Source organism: Mauremys mutica, chromosome 9 (genome assembly GCF_020497125.1).
Source record: "Mauremys mutica isolate MM-2020 ecotype Southern chromosome 9, ASM2049712v1, whole genome shotgun sequence".
In the NCBI taxonomy this organism is placed as follows: domain Eukaryota; kingdom Metazoa; phylum Chordata; order Testudines; family Geoemydidae; genus Mauremys; species Mauremys mutica.
The window spans coordinates 21,739,482-21,761,743 of NC_059080.1; the positions used below are offsets into that span (position 1 = coordinate 21,739,482).

General features: G+C 44.8%; 1 protein-coding gene across 3 annotated transcripts in view; it reads right to left on the bottom strand.

The window, feature by feature from the left end:
- ARHGEF9 (Cdc42 guanine nucleotide exchange factor 9) overlaps positions 1-20,298 on the bottom strand; it is a 306,568-nt gene extending 286,270 nt beyond the window's left edge. For 2 of the 3 annotated variants that reach the window (XM_045031342.1, XM_045031339.1), the window contains exon 1: positions 12,537-12,594. The gene's annotated coding sequence lies outside the window, so the exon portion shown is untranslated. Of the gene's footprint in view, positions 1-12,536; positions 12,595-20,283 lie in introns of those variants that run through there. The other variant, XM_045031341.1, reaches the window with a different exon arrangement.
- Between the last annotated feature and the right edge of the window lie 1,964 nt (positions 20,299-22,262).

The following is a 22,262-nucleotide window of genomic DNA, read 5'->3' on the forward strand; positions in this document are numbered from 1 at the left end:
TGCTCAAGGTGTCCCTCAGCCTCTGACTGCCAGATGTTGGGACTGGACAACAGGGGACGGATCACTTGATAATTGCCCTGTTCTGTTCATTCCCTCTGAAGCACCTGGCATTGGCCATTGTTGGAAAACAGGATACTGGGCTCGATGGACCATTGGTCTGACCGATTATGGCCATTCCTATGTTTTTAAATATCCAAAGGCAGCACAGGAAGACTCTCCCCACCACCCCCAGTGGGGAGCTTAGAGGTCACCCATGCTTCTACTGTAACATTGCTAAACAGAGTATTATTTATAGCAAGAGGTTGGTGCTACTCACAGTGCACTACAAAGACGACCCTGGCTCCTATCCATTTCAGCCCTTAGCTTTCCCCAGGGTGCATATCCTATCCTATTGTTCCTGCTCCAGCATTTGAAAAGATTATTTTTTCCTTGCTTCTTTTGTTTTTTGAGTTTATTTATATTTTCTTCTCAACATGGAATTACTGCTAGGACATGCAAAGCCCAAAGGAAAATAGCTCTGCCATCTCACAAGGCGGCTGAGCCACACCAACATGGAAATTAAGTAATAAAGGCTAGATTCTTAAAGGTATTTAAACATGCAAAGATCCAAATAGGTGCCTAGTTAGATTTTCAAAAGTGACTCGGTGCCTAAGTGCTTTCGAAAATCCCTATCTGGATCTTTAGGCACCTTTAACAGTCTAGGCCAAAGGCCTTGTCCACACTGGGACTTTAGTTGCCTCTATAGTTGCACTGGTGCAAATTCCTAGTGCAGGCACAATTTACACTGGTGCAGCATAGTGCATATTGGTGGCTTAAAACACCAAGTAGAAAGGCCTTTAAGATACAATACGGTGGGAACTCTGTTTATGCTTGGTGTATTAAACTCAGGGTATAACACAAAGAGCTGTGAACTGATGTCACAAAATTCTGACACTGGAAGGATTTTCAGGACACATGTGACTACTCTGTGACTCCTTCCCACTGCTCTGTGGTAACCAGTGGTGGATGTTTGTTTTTCCATGGTGACCACTGGTCAGTGCAACAAAATGACACCCATACAGCTGTCACCCTACACCCTTGTAGGTCAACTGAAATTCATGATGTCTTCTTCAAGTGGTGCCAGCCACAAGACACACACATACACACGCACACACTCTCATCTGAGATGTGAGGAAAAATCCTGTTCTTCCCTTGATTCAAGTCCATCATGCCAACCTGACAGCAGCACTAAATTAGACAGGCGGATCTTTAAGCCTTCTGAACAGGCGTGAGGAACGGATACAGTGGCATCCTCTGAATCCCCTGGCCTGGCTGTTGTAAGTTCTCACAGTTGTGCTTTTCCCTGTAAATGGGACCTGTCAGTTTGCATTCTTCATACATCAGAGCCCTGCTCGAGCCAGCCACACTGAGCTCGGTGACTGGGACAGAATCTGTGTCTGAGTGTAAAGAAACAACATCAGGTTCAATTAACATCATTACAGACGGGCTTTTTATGCTCTTTTGTCCCCCTGTTCTGATGGACTAGAGGCACGTACTGACAATCTGGAGTGTCAAGCGCTCAGCTGCTCAGAGCCAAGGGTTGGAAATGGAGCAAGACAGCAGGCCAGGAAGACAATGTCTCCAGACCAACACTGCTATATCACGTCCATTGGCCAGCCTTTCACCCACTATCCCCTATCCAGGCGACTCTTCTGCCCTTCAGGAGAGTATTTTACATTAATTCCCCAACTAAGGAAGAACAGTCTAGCCATAGGAATATTGTTAAAAAAAGTTGCCTTTATTATCATTATGGAACAAAGTCTAGCTCTTCCCTGTATCAGCTGCCACAGAGCTGAGGATTTTGATCTATGTATCAGGTATTTTTTCAGACTGCACTTTGCTGTATTGTGCTAAATCTCTTCAACAATTCTCTTTCAGCTTGGACAGTGAGTGAATTTACTGCTGCTGAAAGTGAGGGACTAAAATCAGACTAGCTAAAGCTATGAACAGTGCAAGCCAGGGCTGTCAACCTTATCCTCATCCTGCTCTATCAGTACACCTTGTTCCTGGCCTGAAGCTCCTCTCCTGTTCGGCCGGGGGCCCCACACAATGCTGCCAATGCTATCCCAGCCCCAATGCCTGCCAATACCTTTGCCATTGCACACCGGTCCTGTGCTGTGGCACTCTGGGCTTGTCCAGCCTCAGGCCGATTGTGGGCACAGACTGCTAACTGTGCCACATTTTACGGCTGTTTTCTGAAGACAGAAATAAGGAGAATATGAGACCACCAAATCCATTTTTACTTGGAAGGCAGATCTCCACAGGGAAAAGGCCAATGCACAAACCCAGTGCACTTGTCCTCCTTCACCACTGCAAAACACACTGAACAGAAACCAGTACTTAAGCCAGTGCACTGGTTTCCATTTGCTCCACACACCATTACATTCTTTCCTCGGTGTACATGTATAACTCCCATTGGTGTCAGCAGGTGTTAAGTTCATCCATCAAGGAGAAAACGTGTCTTTCCCCCTTTGACTATAGGAAGAGTAATAATGGTTTGGGGATATAGAAGAGCAGCGTATGACCCTTATAGGAACTTAAATGGTCTGGAGCCACAGGCATTCCTCATACCCTGCTCCCTTATCCTCCAGCCCGCATAGCATGTTCAATAAAAGCAGAAATGCTACTTCTCCATCTTCCAGTCATGTAAAACCAAAGCCCAGAAGGGTTACAGCATTTACCTGACAAGTATAAACATTCTGGGCCACAGCTCCTGAAGGTTGAAATCCTACCCTTCATAACAGGGGCCACCGTGGTGCTCAGCTCATGTTGGCTACAAGAACCATCCTGCAAGCACAGGGCAAGATGAAGTTATTGAACTTTATTTTCATTTATATGGATGTTTTTATTTGATTTTTTTAAAATAATTTCTCCCTCCAGAGCAAAACGTTTCAGCTAGCGCAGGCCAACAGTTTCAAACCTGGTGGCCAAAATTCAGGCACCTAAATCCTTAAACAGGCACCTGTGATGCAATTTCATCGGTATCCCAAAAGCCTAGAATCTAGCAATTACAAGCGCCCAAGAGGTACACGGCCAAATCTCAGGTTTTTAGCAATGACAAATAAATACAAAAAAAGAAAACCAGGTATAATCCATGGCTCCAACTGCATTCCCACATTAGACCCCTTTCTGCAGAGCCTGCCAGGCTGTCTCACACCAGCGTCTGCCTCCCCTCTGGGAAATCTCTTATTTTAGATCTCAGAGGGTTAGGGTGACCAGATGTCCCGACTTTATAGGGACAGTCCTGATTTTTGAGTCTTTTTCTTATATAGGCTTCTATTACCCCCCACCCCCATCCCAATTTTTCACATTTGCTGTCTGCTCACCCTACAGAGGGTGTTCCCAGCCTGTCCTGCTCTCAAAGAATAACTTCCTTTCACAGCACCTATGTAAGAGTGTCTCAGTTTTCAGAGGGACTGAAGTCAGTGGGACCTATAAGTGCTCAATGCCTCTGAAAGTCAGACCTCCTATTTAACTGCTCAAATGTGGATTTGGGTGTCTACAATTATTCACTTATCTTAGATACTTACAAGGCACCCATCAACATAGCATCTCACACATCTGCAGCATATTTATCCTCCCAGCACCCCTGCAAGGTACAGATTACCCCCCATCTGTAAAGATGAGGAACCAAGAGACTTGCCCAAGATCACACAAGCGGGCTGGGGCAAAGGAAAGTCATCCAATGAAAGTCTCGCGGCAGCACACGCTCGTGTGTTCCCCCACCTGTGAAGCAGTACAGACCAGAGGCAGATCAGCCTAATCACAGCTTTTAACAAGGCTGTTCCTTTACGTGGTTTTTGGTGGTTTACACTCTGCTATTTTCTGAAACGGGCTTTCGCTATAGCAGGCAAAATTCAGGTTAAATAAAGTTTTGCCTTTTCCAGCAGTCAGGACGTGCTGCCCGGAGGGATTATGGAATGGTCACCATTGGAGAGGTTCAAGGCTAGAACTACATACTCATTTATTAGGGAGTATTTAAGCAGCCAAGACCTAATTTGCTGCTGGCGTAACTCCACTGATTTCAATTACCTGAATGTTAGCAACTTAAGAATTGCCAGCCTGGATCAGACCAATGGTCCATCTGGTCTAGCAAGCTGTCTCTTGCCATGGTCAAAACCAGATACTTCAGAGGGAGGAGCAAGAATCCCAATAAAGGGCAGTTATGGAATAACCTGCCCATGGGAAAGGTTTCTTCCTAATGGTCTCAGACAGAGGTTGGCTTATGCCCTGAAGCATGATGATTTGTGTTCCTTCCCTCTGTATTTTCCTGTCTAATGACAGGCTTCAGAGTAGCAGCCGTGTTAGTTTGTATCCGCAAAAACAACAGGAGTACTTGTGGCACCTTAGAGACTAACAAATTTATTTCAGCATAAGCTTTCGTGGGCCACAGCCCACTTCATCGGATGTTTCATTCTGTGCATCCGATGAAGTGGGCTGTAGCCCACAAAAGCTTATGCTCAAATAAATTTGTTAGTCTCTAAGGTGCCACACGTACTCCTGTTGTTTTGTCCTATCTAATGTAACTCAGAGAGTGGTGCTACATAAATGTCTAATTATTTTTAGAATCATGCTAGGCTCTTGGCCTTAATAATATCATGGGGCTATGGGTTTCATAGGTAAATTATGCATTGTGTCAAAAATACAGAGGGATGGCCAAGATGGCCCACTGGAGGTTCCATACAATCTATTGGCTTTATAGTATCCATGCACCAACCAGCATGAAACATGTAAATGAACTGAAGAGTCAAAGTCAAATGCATTAAACAACAGGAAGAAAACTTGTCTGTTGCTTTAAGGGATCTATCTTTTCCAGGATCATTTTGTTTTCAGGCACTATATTGCTTTGCACAGTCTTCTGGATTAGATCTGGGGAAATTATTCATAGTGAACAATGTATCTGAGGAATTCAGCCCTTTTTTCTATTTGAAAATTACCTGCACAGTCGGATTTTTATTAATTTATTTTATTCTTCCTTTCGTGTTCCCCTTTTCTCTGCTCCACACATCTGCCACCCCACTCCTAGCAGACAAAGAAGTGCTCACCTTGAAAATTGCTGGCTGGCTGGCAGACCACCAGTGATGAAGTCGCACTCATGAGAGAATAAATAGCTGGGACAACGAGACTATGAAAAGGCCACAAGATTCTGGTAATGCTGCTGCCATATAGAGTAATTAGGCAAAAAAGCAACAGCATCACCATGTAGCCAAATACTCGACTACAGAGCTCTCTAAACAAGTGGAGGATTGTAATCCAAACAGTCTCCATAGTCCAGCAACATCTAGCTCCAGATCCATCTACCTACATGGACTTCCAAAGGATTCGTATCACCAGAGCTTCTGGTTCAAACCGCAGTTCTACTCTGAATTGTGCTATGTAACAATGGCATCTTCTTACTCCAAGTTGCATATTCGGTCACATCTCTTGACTTTAATGACTTTACTTTCTCCTGTGTTTTCCTTCTGTTAGCATGGCAGAGGCAATCCACCCTTTGGGACAGTGAGTGGGATTCTATTCTAGCTAGAACATCATTAACAGAATTGTTAACCAAGGTTCAATTTAAGAACCCAGCTTGAGTTTCAGCTCCCAAGCTGAGCTCACAGGGCTGATATACAATTTAACAAAAATCTTCCTTTTACTCAGAAACTGAAAAAAATTGATCTGAAGCCATTAATACACAACCACAGAGTCTTACAATGCCACGTATACAGGGTCACTTTGCCAGGGCAGAGACATACTTTAAAGGGACACTCATCAGTTAGGATCCACACTTCGGTTTTGTAAACTAATTAAAGGGGAATGTTACAAAACTCTATAGGAATCAAAGTGTTTGAGGTTTGTCTTTATTTCAATTAAAACATTTTGGGTTTGGATCTAAAACCTTCCTCTGAAGTGCTAGAAATCCAAATACAACAGCATCTTCTCAGTGAGTGCAAGGGAAACTGACAAAAACAAAATTAAACTGCTTAGTCTAGGATCCTGCCCAAACTGAGTGAAGCGCAAACAATAGACAAAACAGCATCAAGCTAAAAAGGAACTTCAGTAATAGAACTGGTCAGGAATTTTTTGTGGAAACGTTATTGGTTTTGAGCAAACTTTTATTAGGAAGGTTTCTCAGGTCTGGAGGAGAGCCAGAGGCCCCAGAATAGCCAATAGCCCTCTGTTTAGGTTACTCATCTTGGATGTCAGAGACCCAAGTTTAAGTCCCTGTTCTGAATGAGGGCTATTAACTATTAAGAACATACATAAGAACAGCCATACTGGGTCAGACCAAAGTATCTAGCCCAGTATCCTGTCTTCCAACGGTGGCCAATGCCAGGTGCTTCAGAGGGAATGAACAGAACAGGTAATCAAGTGATCCTTTCCCTGTCGCTCATTCCCAGCTTCTGGCAAACAGAGGCTAGGGACACCATCCCTGTCCATCCTGACTAATTCTGGGGTGGGTCAGTCTTGTGTTTTTTCACTAAAATTTCTGAAAGTTGCCATTTTCATTTCAATGTAGAACAAAAACAAATTTCAAAACCTTCAGATTTTTCACAGGACAGAATTCTTGTTTTCCGGGCAGCCCTATTCTGTGTGCTAATTTATTGCCGTTTAATAACCCACGGTGTAACATAGGCAAGGAATGTTAAAAAGCACGCGGCCTGATTATCCTCCCATGTACAGCCGTGTAAATCAGGAGTAACTCCACTGACAGCACAGGAGTTGCATCAGTGTAAAACCAATAGGAGGGAAAGGACAGTTAGGCTCAGGGCTTTTAACCTGATACTGTCCCTTAAGCATTTTGGGGACAGCAGATGTAGATATTTCCATCTAAACATGTATGAATCACTTGACTCCTGTCCAACACCGTCTCTTAAAAGACAGAAATCCACACAAATGATAATAGAGCTGATGAAAGGTCACTGAAGATGCACATCAAATGTCTATCAAATATAAATTAAGTACATTGGATGTTTCAAAATTCTAACCCAGTTTGCTGAGCATTCCACCTATGAAAACTGCACACCACTGCATTAGTTCTGCATTATATCCACTTGTGCCTTTAGAGCAGGGGTCGGCAACCTTTCGGAAGTGGTGTGCCGAGTCTTCATTTATTCACTCTAATTTAAGGTTTTGCGTGCCAGTAATACATTTTAACGTTTTTAGAAGGTCTCTTTCTATAAGTCTATAACATATAACTAAACTGTTGTTGTATGTAAAGTAAATAAGGTTTTTAAAATGTTTAAGAAGCTTCATTTAAAATGAAATTAAAATGCAGAGCGTCCCAGACCAATGGCCAGGACCCAGGCAGTGTGAGTGCGACTGAAAATCAGCTTGCGTGCCACCTTCGGCACACGTGCCATATGTTGCCTACCCCTGCTTTAGAGTGTAGGTGTTTGGATCTACTCTACCTGTAAAGCACTGGGTACACATATGGTACCACAATCAAAGCCAAAACATTGGCATTCATTTTCAGAATGGGATCCAGAATGGAATCTGAGATCAAGGGATCATCCTTCATCCTGTTTTATGCCAGTGGGGAAAACCTGGTAATGTACAATATTGGGAAGAAGCAGAAAACATGAGACTTGATCCAGGGAAGTGACGAGCACCTTCAATTCCCTTACAGCCTGATCCAGCACCCACTTGACTAAAGTCAGTTGAAAGTCTAACATTGACTTAATGGGAGTTGGATCAAACCCACAAGGCATTTGGTACCTAGCAAAGATTTATGTGCTTCCATTTTAATTTATCCAAATGCAGAATGCACTTGGGCTCCATAATTATTTGTTCTGGCAAACAAACAGTAGGTAATTCATGAGAAAATGCTTGAAAAGAACCAATCGACTAATCAACCAAAAATCACGTTGGCTTTGGAGAAACCTTAAATGGATGTGACCTAGTTTATTTTTTCCACCTGATTTCACATTTCTTTGCAATAAATTGATGTTTTTATGAAATAGATCAAAGACAAAACACTTCATTGCTACCCTTTAGAAGCAGGCTTAGAAGGATTAGATTTTTATTGGCAAATGTCAGATTTCACCATACACACACAAACCAATGAAAAAATGTTTCCATTGACAATAATTGAAATTTACAGAGAGAGGCAAAGTAAGAAAAATGCTGCTTAAAACTGACTACAGTTTGACTTAAGGATATTTTCTTTGTACGCTTTAACATTTGATGTTGACCACCCCATCATTCCAGAAAAATATTTTAAAAACGCTTAAAAATAAACATCAATATTATCATCAAATATTTTTTAAGAAAAAATAAAAATTGAATTCTGCCAAGCCTACTTAGATGCCATTTTTCCTATTTAAGTACCAACGGCTTCATCAGCATTTCAACTAAAAAACCAATATTAAATGTTTTCATTTTTAAAAATATATTAATTCTGATGGGGGCTTATGAAAAGGGCTCCCAGAGAGTATTTTAATATAAAAAATATACCAGTTATTGGTATGCAGCATCATTCATACAAAGTATTGCAAAACCCCAATCCAAGGCTGGACTACAGCAATTCCCATGCAGGCAGAGGGGGAAACAAGGGATGCTTCCAGCAGTGGGGAAGAGAATAGGACAGAAATTTAGACGTGGCAAAGAAACAAGTATGTTATTCTTCCAGACCAGTGATAGTGAGGGGTATGTGGAAAGAGCTAGTATCTGGGGAAAGGAGGAAAGGGAAGTGAGTGGGAGTAAGCACTGCAGTGAAATGGATAATGGAAGGAAGCAGCAATGGGATGGGAAGGAAAGTGTTACAGTCTGATGGGGATGGAAGGTGAGTGTCAGCTGGATGCAGCAAACAGGAGACTTTTGAGGGTGAAAGAAAGAGAGTCTTGAGAACTGTTGTTCCAAAGAGCTCCCCTGGGATTAGCAGAGCACCCTTGAGAAACCAGGCTCTTATGTGAAAGGCCCTTATCAAATGTGCTTGTGACTTGGGGAGTAATAACATGAAGGAATTGTTTTGGCAGTACTTACTCTGTGTCATGTAAACTCAACTGGCGCTGCTGTGTAAAATCTCCTTGGAGAGGACTGGCACATGCACAGCTACCCTTCTCCCCTGCCCCGGAAGAATTATTCAGATTCCCTGTAGGGCCTGTTCTACACACACAGATGCACTGGTTCAACTCAAGGTGTGATTTTAGATGGAGCACCTTTGTGTGGGGACACTCTTATATCCGTTTAGACACGGCTTATAGAATCATAGATATCAGGGTTGGAAGAGACCTCAGGAGGTCATCTAGTCCAACCCCCTGCTCAAAGCAGGACCAATTCCCAACTAAATCATCCCAGCCAGGGCGTCAGTTTAGCTCATGTTGGTAAATTTCAAAGTGTAAACTTAACCAGCATAAATCAGTTTTAAGCTGATATGAGAGTACCCACACCTAGGAGTTGCACTAATTTAACTAAACCGATTTCAGTGCTGCTTCTGTGTGTTGACAAACCCTAAGTAGCAAATTCACTTCCAACACAATTCTCTAGCTTGCTTCTTGCTTGCATATATAAACCTGCCCCTGGAAATTTCCACCACTTGCATCCGAAGAAGTGGGTATTCACCCACGAAAGCTCATGCTGCAAAACGTCTGTTAGTCTATAAGGTGCCACAGGACTCTTTGCTGCTTCTACAGAACCAGACTAACACGGCTACCCCTCTGATACTTGACTTCCAACACAGATCAGGTCCTTGGAAGCTTTCGCTACTGGGTGCTAAAGGCAGCAGCCCCTTGCCACACAATTTATCTGTGCAAAGCTGGGAAGGGCCTGGTTGCCTGTGGCTTTCAAAGTGCAGCGAGTACACGGATTTTGGATACAGGGTTTGAGAAAGCCCTGGGAAATTCCACATTTAATGCTGCCCTGGCATGACACCAGCTGAACAATGTCATGCACGTAGCTTTCACATTGAATCATTACACCTGCCCTGGTTGTCTGGTGCTTTCCTTCGTTTTGGACACCAGCCAAAAAATAAAAATCCCGCAAGAAAGGGTCTTGAGTGAGCCTGGGAAATCAGCACAGAGACCAAGACCCAGTTCCTGCAGAGAAGAACACAGCACCAGACCCACACTGAAGACATCAAACTCTTCTGCTTTTGCCAGTGCATAGGTAAGGCAATGCCTCGAAAGCAACATAGGGTGCTGCTGAACACATGAGTCATTTTGATGAGGGAGAACATTTGGCATTTGTGCGGTACAGTTTTGGAAACAGAGTGCTGCAAACTTCAAATCCAGAGAGTCTTTCTATTCATAACCAACAGTTAGAGCCTGAATCATGGGAACTTGTATAGACCCTTTCAAGAGAGGATCTCAAAGCACTTTGCTGTCTTTAATTTAGCCCCACAACACCCTGCAATGTGGATACTAGCCCCATTTTACAGACAGAGAAACGGAAGCACAGACAGTTAATGGGCCTTCAAGCTAATACAGTTAGGCAGCGGCAGAGCTGAAAGTGAAACCCAGGAGTCAAGTGCTTTATGCTAACGGTCTGTAGAACCAGAGCGGGATACGTCCTAGAGATCCGCAGCATGGATCCAAGTGGCAAATTTGGCTCCAAATACTCAGGAGCCTTGGGGACTCTCCCAAGGAACCTGAGCAACCCGAGTTTGTACTGAAAACTGAAACCAGGTGAGTCTCAGGAGGTTGGGGTTTCACTGGGAACATTCTGCACGTGCGCATCGACTTTAAACTGTCTACGAAACCTGAATCAAAGCCCCAGATCCAAACACCTCTGAAGCTTCTAGGTTGTTCAGAACTGCACCCAAATGTGGGCCCATCTCAAGTTTAAAGTACTTGACAAGCATCTCTTTACAATGCCAAAATATTTTTAGGTGCCAGCAAAACCTGAACCCTCATCTCAAAAGCCTGCTCCAGACAATAGACCTGTTGTAATAATGGGCTCCACACAACTAGAATTTCCTGTACAACAGAGCAGAAGAAACATGTCACTGTGGAAAATTACTAACACAAGAAAGGCAGCAATGCACCAGGGCAGGGCGACCCCTCCCAGGCTCTTGGAGACATCAGTTCTACAGCCGTGGAAGTTAAAGAGCAGAGGGGCTTTGCGTTGAAGCCTAGCCCAGGAAAACTGCTCTGGCTGATAGAAAGAGATACTATTCAGTCTGGAAACGGGTGTGGATAATTAATTACCACACTGAGTAGTTTGGAACATCTGGATCTGCGTTTCTCTCACGGATATTACACTACCTTACACAATCCTTGTGAAAACATTATGTTGGGGGTGGCGGGGGGGGGCGAGGAAAGAGAGCAGCTTTTTATTCCATTAGAGCAGCCCATAATTTTGATTCCTCTATAGTTTCCCTGTCTCTGCCAATGGACATCTCAATCGGAATACTTGGGGCCAGATCCTGATCTCAGCTATTTGGTGTAAATCTGGGGTGACTCCATTGATTTCACCAGAGTAATTGAGATCAGAATCCAGGCCCCTACTGCACGGCAAGGATGCCCAACATACTACCCTTATTTTTAACATACAATAATCCCTCGACAATACAGGTCCAGGCATGTAATCAGGGCCAGAATTACACCTTATGCGCCCCTAGGCACAGTATCTTCAACACCCCCCTGCCTACAGCTGACCTTCATGCTGCACACAGTTTTAGAGAGGTAAGGCGCCCCTAGATTGCTAGCGCCTTAGGCAAGTGCCTACTGTGCCTAACTGGAAATCTGGCCCTGCATGTAATGTGCCAAATCAGATGCAAATGGTTGATGGTTGTTTTAATCTGAGCATAGCTCTTCAGCACTAGAAACCCCAAAACACATCAGCATATTGAACTCCTACATGATAACCGGAATATGGAACTGACTATAAGCAGAAAAGGGGACCTGGCCAAGCCAAGGGAAAGGGAAATAGCAAACAAATAGCTTCCAGGATGACAAACACATTCGATTTTTAAAGTTCTTTCGAGTTGATTAATGTAGGGGGTCATTAGTGACACAGGGAAGGACTTCATTTTAAAACTATGATTTTGATCTTGCCAACGTCCTGCTCAGAGCCCTGTGTTATGAAGAGCTCTCCCATCCAACCGCATTGTTCTAATTAGAAAAAATCTGGGATAAGGGGCGTGGGGCTGTGAACATAGCGTGGTGCAGTCCTGGACTCCACGGCTGTCACCCTCTACTGTGCCTGTGGAACTCTGCACCTCAATGCCACCTCAAAACGTGACATTAATGAGAACTTTTCTCGCTGCCTCCTGCCATGCCCTTGTAGTATGGGCCAAAGCCTTACAGATTTTATATGCTGCCTGCCATGGTGGTGTCCGAGTCTCACTGAGTGACTGAGATGAAAATTAAGACAGTTGGAAGCCTCACATGCATCCCACACCTATTCCCACCTCTGGCAGAAAAACTCCTTTTTCTTGATGGTCCCTGCCAGGCCTTTATTACAGGATATGGTTGTTTTCATAATTCTGTCTCTCCTGAGGATGACTATCCAAGGTCATGTACGTCCACACTTCCGACTCTGCCTCAGAGTCATCCGATGTTTTGTGCTCTTACCTGTACGTAGGATCACCCCACACACGTCTCTACCTGCCATTCTCCATTCAGGGATTGATTGGGATGTTCCCGATTGAGTTAGCAGCCAAATGCTTAGAAGCCTCCTCTTAGGTGTGGCCTTATAATACAAAGAGTCAGAGAAAGAAAAGACCCCTGAGGTCAGCCAGACCATTACCTTATCTCTCTAGCTATCCAGCCAGCCATCTTTTTTCTTAGATGGCCTATTCCTGAAGTATCCAAACACTGACTCTGCCAATGCAGAGGGAGCTTTCTAATCTATTAATGCCTTTCTGGCTCCGCTTACAATAGCTTACAGTAAATGTTCATTTTTCCAAAATCCGGCTGACATATTTCCTCCCCTCTCCCCACCCAACAGAGGGGCAGAAACCATGCGACATACAGTATTGTTGTGCTACCAATTGTTGGTGTTCCCTCACCAATGTCAGTTAAGAGGCATTCATCTGTCTACAAGTACCCAGGCCAGATTCTTTGATGCTCAGTTACAGGCAGCATCAGAGGGTTCTGCTCTTTTATCATGTTAATCGCTTCCTGAGCAGTCACTCTCCACAGACTTGCAGAAACACCAAGAGGAACGTGGCTAGACAATCGGCTCCAAGACCTGAACTTGGCTTATCACCACCCCACACCGTCGCAGAAGCCTTCTGAGTTCAGTTCAGAATTCCTGGATCCAGCCCAGCTGGCCAGTTTCAGTCACTTACTGAAAGATCCAGCAACTGACATGCATGTGCCTAGAAATCTTGAGTGTTTTCAAACCAGATCAAGACTGGCTGCTCCCAATTTATACTGATACATTAGGAGAAAAAAACTTTCAAAAAACAGAGAGACTGATCACTGAGAAGCCATGTTATCTAAGTGGTTTGAATAGGAGAAATAGGTTTTAAGCAGAGCTCTGCCACTAATTTACTGTGCAACCTGAGCCACCTACTTAGCTGCTCTCTGCCTCAGTTTCCCTATCAGTGAACAGGAGATAATGATACCATCTCTGAGCAGTGCTTTGATCAGAGAGGCTACACAATTGCCAATTACTACCTATGGGCATGAGGTTCAGTCCTGTAGGATAGTGATGTTGTTTCTAACAGTGCAGGGAGGCTCTAGACTCTAGATTGCGTCATCCACAACCAGCTAATACAGATGCTAACCTATGTCTATGCTAGATGCAAACTCATGTTCAAAAAAACCACAACCTAGTTCCCTAGTCTAAACAGGGCCTCTGTGTTTGGACCAGGAATAAAGGAGTGAGGAGACAAACATGGTTCTTAACAGGGAGGGTGCGTGGCTGGGCCAAACTTGCTGGCTGATACCCCAAATCTGAGAAACACAAACAGACAATGGTTTCCCATTGCCTGTGCTCCGGGGACTCCTGTGCTTCTCAGGCTCAGGAGGTCCGTGCACAGGGTAAGCTAGCTCCAACCACATTCTTAATGGGGAGGGACTTTGCAGCTCTCACTGATTCTTTGGGGTTCATGTGGGCTTCAGGCTTGACAAAAGGAGCTACTCAGCAGCAGCCTGCTCTGCATGGCAGTCAGCTCCAGACTCTATGGCCTCACAGCAGACCCTGACCCCTTCCCATACAAGAAACGACCAAGGCTTCCTCTTAAAGGGACAGTACATTATACAATACCAGCATTACAATGTGTGTGTCTGTGTGCTCCTGCTACTTAATTACACACTGTTTCAGCAAGTCCCTGGTTTATTGCTACCCAATTTGATAAAGACCTGATCCTGCAGCTCTTCCTTATGTGAGCAGACCCATATTCATGTGACTGCACCCACAAAAATGTGCATGCTCCTACCACTCCCACAGATCCACACGTCGGTTAGACCCGTCTTTGACCCCAACAGCCAAATGAATAAGAAATCCTACAGAGCAAAACTAAAAGTCAACAGCGTTTAAAAACTGAAACGCAGCTGGTGGTGTGCCACACAAGTTCAAATCCCAGACTTGCCACGCAAGTTCAAATCCCAGTTCAAATCACTCGCTGCTTGACTTGGCAGGGATCTGGTGAGTGAAGGGTTAAATGACAACTCAGATGAGTAAGAGCAACATGACTAGCCTTATATAGATCAATCCCAAGCCAAAGTCTAGTGGTACCCTATTGTAACACCATGCAAAGGATTGGTGTTTGAGTCTAATCTTCAATCCCTTCCTCATCTGGGCTAGAAGGAGCCGGAAGAATTACAAGAACACAGTGTTCATCCCTGAAGGACCAGTGTGGTCCCCTCTAGCCTACACTCAGAGCAGTACTGATGATGGGAGCCATGTCCAGCCCTCACTGGGGGCCGAGAGGTTCACAACAATGGAGGCTCCAGAGTAGGAAGGAAATTGGGGCTGGTGGAAGGATTTCAGAGGACAAATCCCACAAAGGAGCCACAACCTTGATGCCATTTGCCGAATGCCAGTGGAGTGTTTTATTAACCTGTCATGTCTGGTGTGGATCAGGAGGAGCAAAGGCAGAGGTTCGCGGGATGCAGCTCAAAGAGAGGAATTTTTGCCTGAACTGGCAGGAGTTCTGTACAGACTGTGTGTGCGTAGCTTGCACCATCTCCTCTTTTGATGGGATAACAGGAAGAAAAAAAATGATCCGCGAAAACATTGTAGCAGTACGTGAAGATATGAGAACCAAACCTAGGTCAAAGCAGTCGTTCACCAGCAGGCATCTAGGAAATGTGTTTTAAATGGCATCGTAAAAAATAAATAATGCCACTCAGCTCCTCTTTCATTTTAATGGACAGAGGGGGAACAATAGAGAGTGACGAGGATGGGAGCTGGAGTCTGTTGTATCCACTGGGCAGCGCCTTCCAATCAGAAAGCTCCAGAGACCACCCTTCTCTGGACAATGACTTGAGCTCTGAGCGGGACAGTTCCCCACCCCACAAGTGAAAAGTAATTTTGTTATACAGCTTGTGCATTTGCAGACCTTGCCGAAGCAGAAAACTACAGACATTGGTTGCAGAGAAGTGTGGTGGGTTTCAGACATGGATCAATGCCCATTAATTATCAAGCTGAGACCAACAAAGTTGTTTCACGTGCCACGGACATGTTTTGCAATGTTTGTAAAAATGTCACCTTATGGCATTAATAACTGGAGTTTATGGGTCATAAAAAAGGAGCAAATCTGCAGTGAATCTGTCAATTAAAAGAAAATTAAAGGCCTTCTCTAACAAAATTTTATCCAAAATGTCAGCGACGAGCAGAAAAATAAACCTCTGTTCTTCAGACTGTAATTCAGCAATAAGAATTAAAGGGCCAGGTTTTTAATAGGAGGGTCAAAAATGCCTACACCTCTACTACGCCCACAGATCCAGACATCTGCTGGACCCATCTTTGACCTCCAAAGTCCTGACAAATAAGCCAAACCCTAAAGAGCAAAACTAAAAGTCTACAGCATTTAAAAACTGAAACACAGCTGGCCGCATGCCACCATGTTGGAGACACGAGTTCAAATCCCAGACTGGGTCACTCGCAGCTTGAGTTGGCAGGGATCTAGTGAGTGGGGGAGGTCACTGTGGAAGCAGCACAGCTAGTTCCCATGGGGCAATAACAAACATGCAGCTGGCTGACCAGGAGCAGTATTAACCGAGTTCAATGTCAAGGTCATGTTCTGCATCCACCCTATGCCAAGGTAAAGAAAATTAAAATGCAATTATCCACCCCACGTGCACGCTTTCCATTAAGAAAAAGCAAAGAATGCATGCTACCAATTTCTCAATGGCACTGGAACTTTAAAGAAGACTCTTGGAATAAGTAATTATTAAACAGTTAAATGGGAGAACTTGGGCTTTAGGAAAGAGTGGGACTGATCCAAAAAACAATGGATCCAGTTTTAGGAGGTGCTGAGCTCCCCAATCCCATTGAAATCAACAGGAGTTTGAGGACACTCAGTGCTCAGACACTCTGATTGCAAAAAATTATGCAAAAAAATCCAGTTTGTTTTTGTTTCAAAGTGCACTCCAGTTTTGTTATTTTTGGATTTTTTTTTTCATTTATTGATTTTCATTTTTCCTTCTTTTCTTTTACTCCTCTTTCTATTTTTCATTTTTTTTTGTTTTTGTTTCTTTTGTAATCGTTTTTGAAAATAACTGTGGAAAGAGGGAAAAAGGAACAAAATAAAAGGGAAATAGGAAAGGAGGGGGAAAATCAATACGTGAAAAATCGTAAACAAAACATATCAAAAAAAGGTTGTGAAAGATTTCAGAAGTGGACAATCTTTGGTGAACATTTTCAATTTTGAATAAAGAGCCATTTTGCCACCAAAAAACCTGTTTGTTCAAAACATTTTGACCAGCCTTGTACCATACAGGCAGGGGCGGCTCTAGCCATTTCGCCGCCCCAAGCACGGCAGCATGCCGCAGGGGGCGCTCTGCCGGTCGCCGGTCCCGCGGCTCCGGTGGACCTCCCGCAGGCGTGCCTGTGGAGGGTCCGCTGGTCCCGCATCTCCACCGAAGCTGCGGGACCAGCAGACCCTCCGCAGGGATGCCACCGAAGGCAACCTGCCTGCCGCCCTCCCGGCGACCGGCAGAGCGCTCCCCACGGCATGCTGCCCCAGGCACGCGCTTGGCATGCTGGGGCCTGAAGCCGCCCCTGCCTACAGGATAAAACACTATATAGGCTGAAGAAACTTATGAAGAGGAGACATGCAGACCTGAAAGAATGGTCCGGCCCTGGAAAAATAGCTAAGTCTCCCACCCACTTAGCTACATATTCCCCAGTCCATCTTGATGGATAACATGGCCTATGTAATGCTGCCAAGGCCAGTTAAACCCCACAGTAATCAGCTGAACAAGTTCAGCTTCAGTTTGCACAGCCACTGTGTGAAATCCTGGCCCCATTAGAATCAATGGCGACTTCAATGGGGCTGGAGTTTCACCCAGTGTTTTCAATTTTTCAGCACTTCATTGTGCAATTTTCATGCTTGAGACAATACCATCTTTCTATCTGCTTTGTTTGTGTGTGCATGCGCGCGCACACTTTTTTTTTTTTTTTTTTTTGACAGCTGCACCTGCTTCTTCCTCTTTACACGTCAGGGAGCTTTTCCCATCTGCTCCCTGGATTCTAGAGGGGAGAATTCCACCGTTACATTGGCCTGAATGAGGACCATCAACAACCCCTTCATTCAAACAATGTGCATGCTACAATTACAGCAGACTGGTGCTCTTGCTGTAAGACTTCAACCAAGGTCTTTCTTCCAATAAACCATGCCTGGCACATGAGCAAAATAACCAAAAGAAATGAGGTAGGACAACATTTCTTAAAATCTATTCACCCACCAGGGGATGCACTGCATGCAAACTCGCTAATCAACAGAGCTGCTGTCCTCAGCCCAGCTAGCAATATGTAACAAAGCTAGGCTTTGGAAAGCAACAACCTCTACAAACACAGAAGCCGGGGGCCGGATTCTGCCCTGGGTTACACGCATGACATTCCACCCGTGTCAGTGAAGACACAAGGATTTGAGCCATTGTCTTAGGCCATGATAGAATCACAGAAGGGTGATAGAGAGACTTCTCTGCTCAGATAATTAATTGCTCTACCAGAATTGCTCCTCACAGTATATTCTCCATGGCCTTAACTAAAAAGATATCTGTCTCTTTCAAAGATGCACAGATCTCACTCGAAGGTACATTTTCCTGACATTCGGCCTAAATTCACATATTGGGTTGAACAATATGTACATTTTTAGCACATCCTACTGCAATAAGGAGACAGGCTGAGGACAGCAGAAAGGCTCCATTCTGGCCTAAATCTAGTCAGTTGTCTGGTTACAGGCCAAATCCTGCTCTTACAAGCATTCCCACAGATTTCAACCAGATTCCTGGTGTAAGCAGGGACTGCAGCATCAGGCCCTCAGGGAATCTCCAGTCAGACTACCCCACTGGTTAGGATATTTTCATTGAGATAAAATTGGCCCTTTTTCTCTTTTCTCCATTTCCCCAGAGCCAATCGCTCAAGATATCATGGAGGGAGTGACTGGCATTCCATGAATACTTGATTTAAACAGTTACAGCAAGTTTAGACCTAGTTCACCATATCAAGCGTTCAGATTTTAATAGCCTGTAATCAGCACAGCCTTTCAGACCTGTGTGGCATTAATATTCGTACAGTAGACCAACCTTGTTTAAAAATAGCAGCTTTCTGATTTTCTTGCAAACAGCAGTAACTAATGGGGGGGGGGGAGGGAATCAGTCTGTCATTATCAGAGAGAAAATGTGAAGCATCATCTTAAAAAAAACACTCCCCCTAGTTATTGTATTATATTATATTTTGAAATATTATTCCTAATAAATGTTAACATATAACCTACAGCATAAGCAAAGGCGGATATCTGAACATACAATCTAACAGGAACCTATCTTGTAAACATTACTCACATGAGTAAATCTGACTTGTGCAAGTTTTCCTGTTGGTTTTATTGGGACTACTCACATGAGAAAGGGCTGCAGGGTTGAGACCTCAAGAAAAGGTTCAAAGCCCATGAAAGCCAATGGAAATATTCCCCTTGACTTCAATGGGCTCTGGATCAGACCCTCTGTAAGTAAAATACAAGGCCTGATTCTAATGCTATTTACACCAGTCACCTCACTGAAGTCAGTAGAGTTATCCAAATGTAAGCTCAGAAGGAGGTCAGAATCTGGCCCAGTCTAGGAAGTATCTTTTTTCTTTAAACTCGTTATTCTCTCCCATAATTAGTGTGCAAGGATTTCTTTATATTACTTTGTGGCAAATCATATATGGACTTTGCTCAGTTTGAGTCCTCTGACAATTGGAATTCAAGATACATTTGACTGTAATGCCTAGAAAGTGTATACGTTTAAAAAGACCTCTTTCTCTTGCAGGTATTTGCTCCAGAGAGTGGCATCATGTATTATGCATAATCTGTTGGAGTGCAGAGGAAATCATTTCATTTGCAAAGTCGGTTCCTTTAATGTTACAGAATTTTTGATCCATATCTGTGTAGAGCCACAATGAACGAGTCTGATTTCACAACCTTCACAAACCCATTTCTTATGGGATTACTCAGGTGAGTAAAGTCTGCTGGGGTGAGTAAGGACTGTGGCATAGGGCCCATTCACGTGAATGTGTGTGGCTGTCCCGCTGATGGGTTTAAACTCCCTTTTAAGCGTCATACGATCACTGTCATATCTTCCCATGCGTGCAAAGTATATTAACCATGCCCCTGAGAACAGATTTCTATTGACCCCCCAAATCTCTGAAAAAGGAAAAGGAGGAGAGAGAATCCGTCCTGCTTAAAGCAAAAGGCAGCTGGTTCATAACCCGCCACCACCCTCACCCTTCCCCTGTCTGCCTGGAGTTCAGGCAAAAAGCCACTGCGCTTCGCACACTCCAAACTCACCCCCCAGCCCGGCGCCGCACGGACCTGGCTCTGACCCCAGCGCGGCTGGCCAGGTCCTTGTTCCTTTCAAGGCCAGGACAGTCCCGGCCGGGTGACCCAGACCCCGCTGGAGATCCCCCGGGGCTGGCTCGGGGGTCTGATCCGGAGCCCTCTGCAGCCCGGGAAGGGGGAAAGGAAGGTCGAGAGGGACCCGCCGCCTGGTTTTCGCCCCTTTGCATTCTCCGAGCGCCGGAAAGCAACGCGTCCGGAGCGGGTCCGCGGGCGGCGTTCATTCATTGGCAAAGGGACCCGGCCAAGGAGGAGGAGAAGTTGGGCGAGTCTGGCACGTTCAGGGCTGGGCGGTGTCCAGGCAAGGAGGGGAAGGGGAGAGTTACCTTGTCGCTGGCAGAGCTCCCCCGCACGCTGCCCCGGCAGGGCCAGCAGAGGTTGTTGTCAAACACACAGGGACCGCGGCCGGCGCCTGGCGGCTTCTCATCCCACAACCACCGCCGCACGAGTTCCTTCCAATTGCCGCCTCCCAGCCTCCTTGCCGGTGCTCCAGGTTTCCTCTTCTCCCGAGCCTTCCTGCCCTCTGATCCCGGCCAGCCTCCCGCAAAGGTCACTGTCGGGAGTTGGACTCCACGTGGGGAAACGCAGGAAAAGTTTCTTTAAACTAGAAAACAAGGAAGCAGCCTCATAGATCCAGTAGTTGGCGTTTCCCAAAAGATGGCTCACACTTTTCCAGGCAACACACACACACACACACTGAAGCAGATCCTTTTGCAGGCTGCAATCTGTTGGAAGATGCAGAAGGGACAGCAAAGGGAGAGGGGCGGGGTCCGAAGTTCAGGTGGTTCTTGCTGAAGACAAACCAGGGCAGGCTACAGCGCACCCAACAATAACATAAAATAAATTTAAAAAAACCCACTTCAGCAGTGATCCTTCTGCATGGTCAGAGGTCACAATCCAGTTATGTCTTGCCTGTTGTACGTATGTGTGTGTCTCAGCAGCTGCCAAGCCAGGACTCTGGGCTGCTTCCTCCACACGCAGGCTTTTGTAGCCAAGCTTCTACATGTAACACGGGGCAGGGCCGGCTTTAGGAAGTGCGGGGCCCAATTCGAACAGTTTTGACGGGGCCCCGGCAGGGATGACTAAAAAAAAAAAAACACAACCCCCACCCTTTCATTTCTTCCATGTATTATTTACTTTCCACGACTATATACATAATAACAAAATTATATATTACATACATTACATCATATTATAAATATCAATATTTATTGTACACCTCACCTATGTTTTTAAAACTTTATCTTCCTCGCTTTTTGTTTGACAAAATCTTTCAGTAAATTGCCTAACTCTAAGCTCTTCATTACTTCCCATTCAATTGACATGATTGCCAAATTGTTTAATCGGTCTTCCTGCATCGTTGATCGCAGATATGTTTTAATTAGATTTAGCTTCGAGAAACTCCTCTCTCCTGAGGCTACAGTTACTGGAATAGTCAGGAAGATTCGAATTGCTATAAATAAATTTGGGAATCCTGTTGATCGGTTATTATATGCAAGAAATTGAAGGATTTTTAGGGGGTTTCTACAATCAGATGAAATAATTGGCTTTAATGCTTCCAGTTCTTCACAAAGCATGTAGCCATTTATGTCAACTGATTTTACAGTTGAAACTTGTTCGTTTTCCTGCACTAATTTCACATCTGTCAATGCAAGTTCCAGATCTGCAGCAGCTTTTCGTATGGTGTCCTTGGGAATATTTTTGAATTTGCATAAAAATCCAAATAAACTTTCATGCTTTTGTAACTCTTCAAACCTTGGTTCAAGTGACTGTAAAGCTTTGTCTAAGGGCTTGGCTACACTTACAAATTTGCAGCGCTGCAGCAGGGTGTGAAAACACACCCTCTCCAGCGCTGCAAATTGCGGCGCTGCAAAGCGCCAGTGTGGTCAAAGCCGCAGCGCTTTGAAGTGTAAGTGTAGCCAAAGTAGAGTCACTAATTTGGAGTATGGCTACACTTGCAAATTTGCAGCGCTGCAGCAGGGTGTGAAAAAACACCCTCTGCAGCGCTGCAAATTGCGGCGCTACAAAGCGCCAGTGTAGTCAAAGCCCCAGCGCTGGGAGCGCGGCTCCCAGCGCTGTCCGTTATTCCCCAAAGGGAGCTGGAGTACGGACAGCGCTGGGAGAGCTTTCTCCCAGCGCTGGGGCTTTGACTACACTTAGCGCTGGGGCTTTGACTACACTTATGGCTACATTGAAGCGCTAATGTAGCCATAGCCTAACACTTGATTGAAGCACTGCACTCTGTAAGCTCCTTTGGGTCAGAAAAAGGCTCATCTGCAGACTCGTACTAAAACTGTTTTTTTTG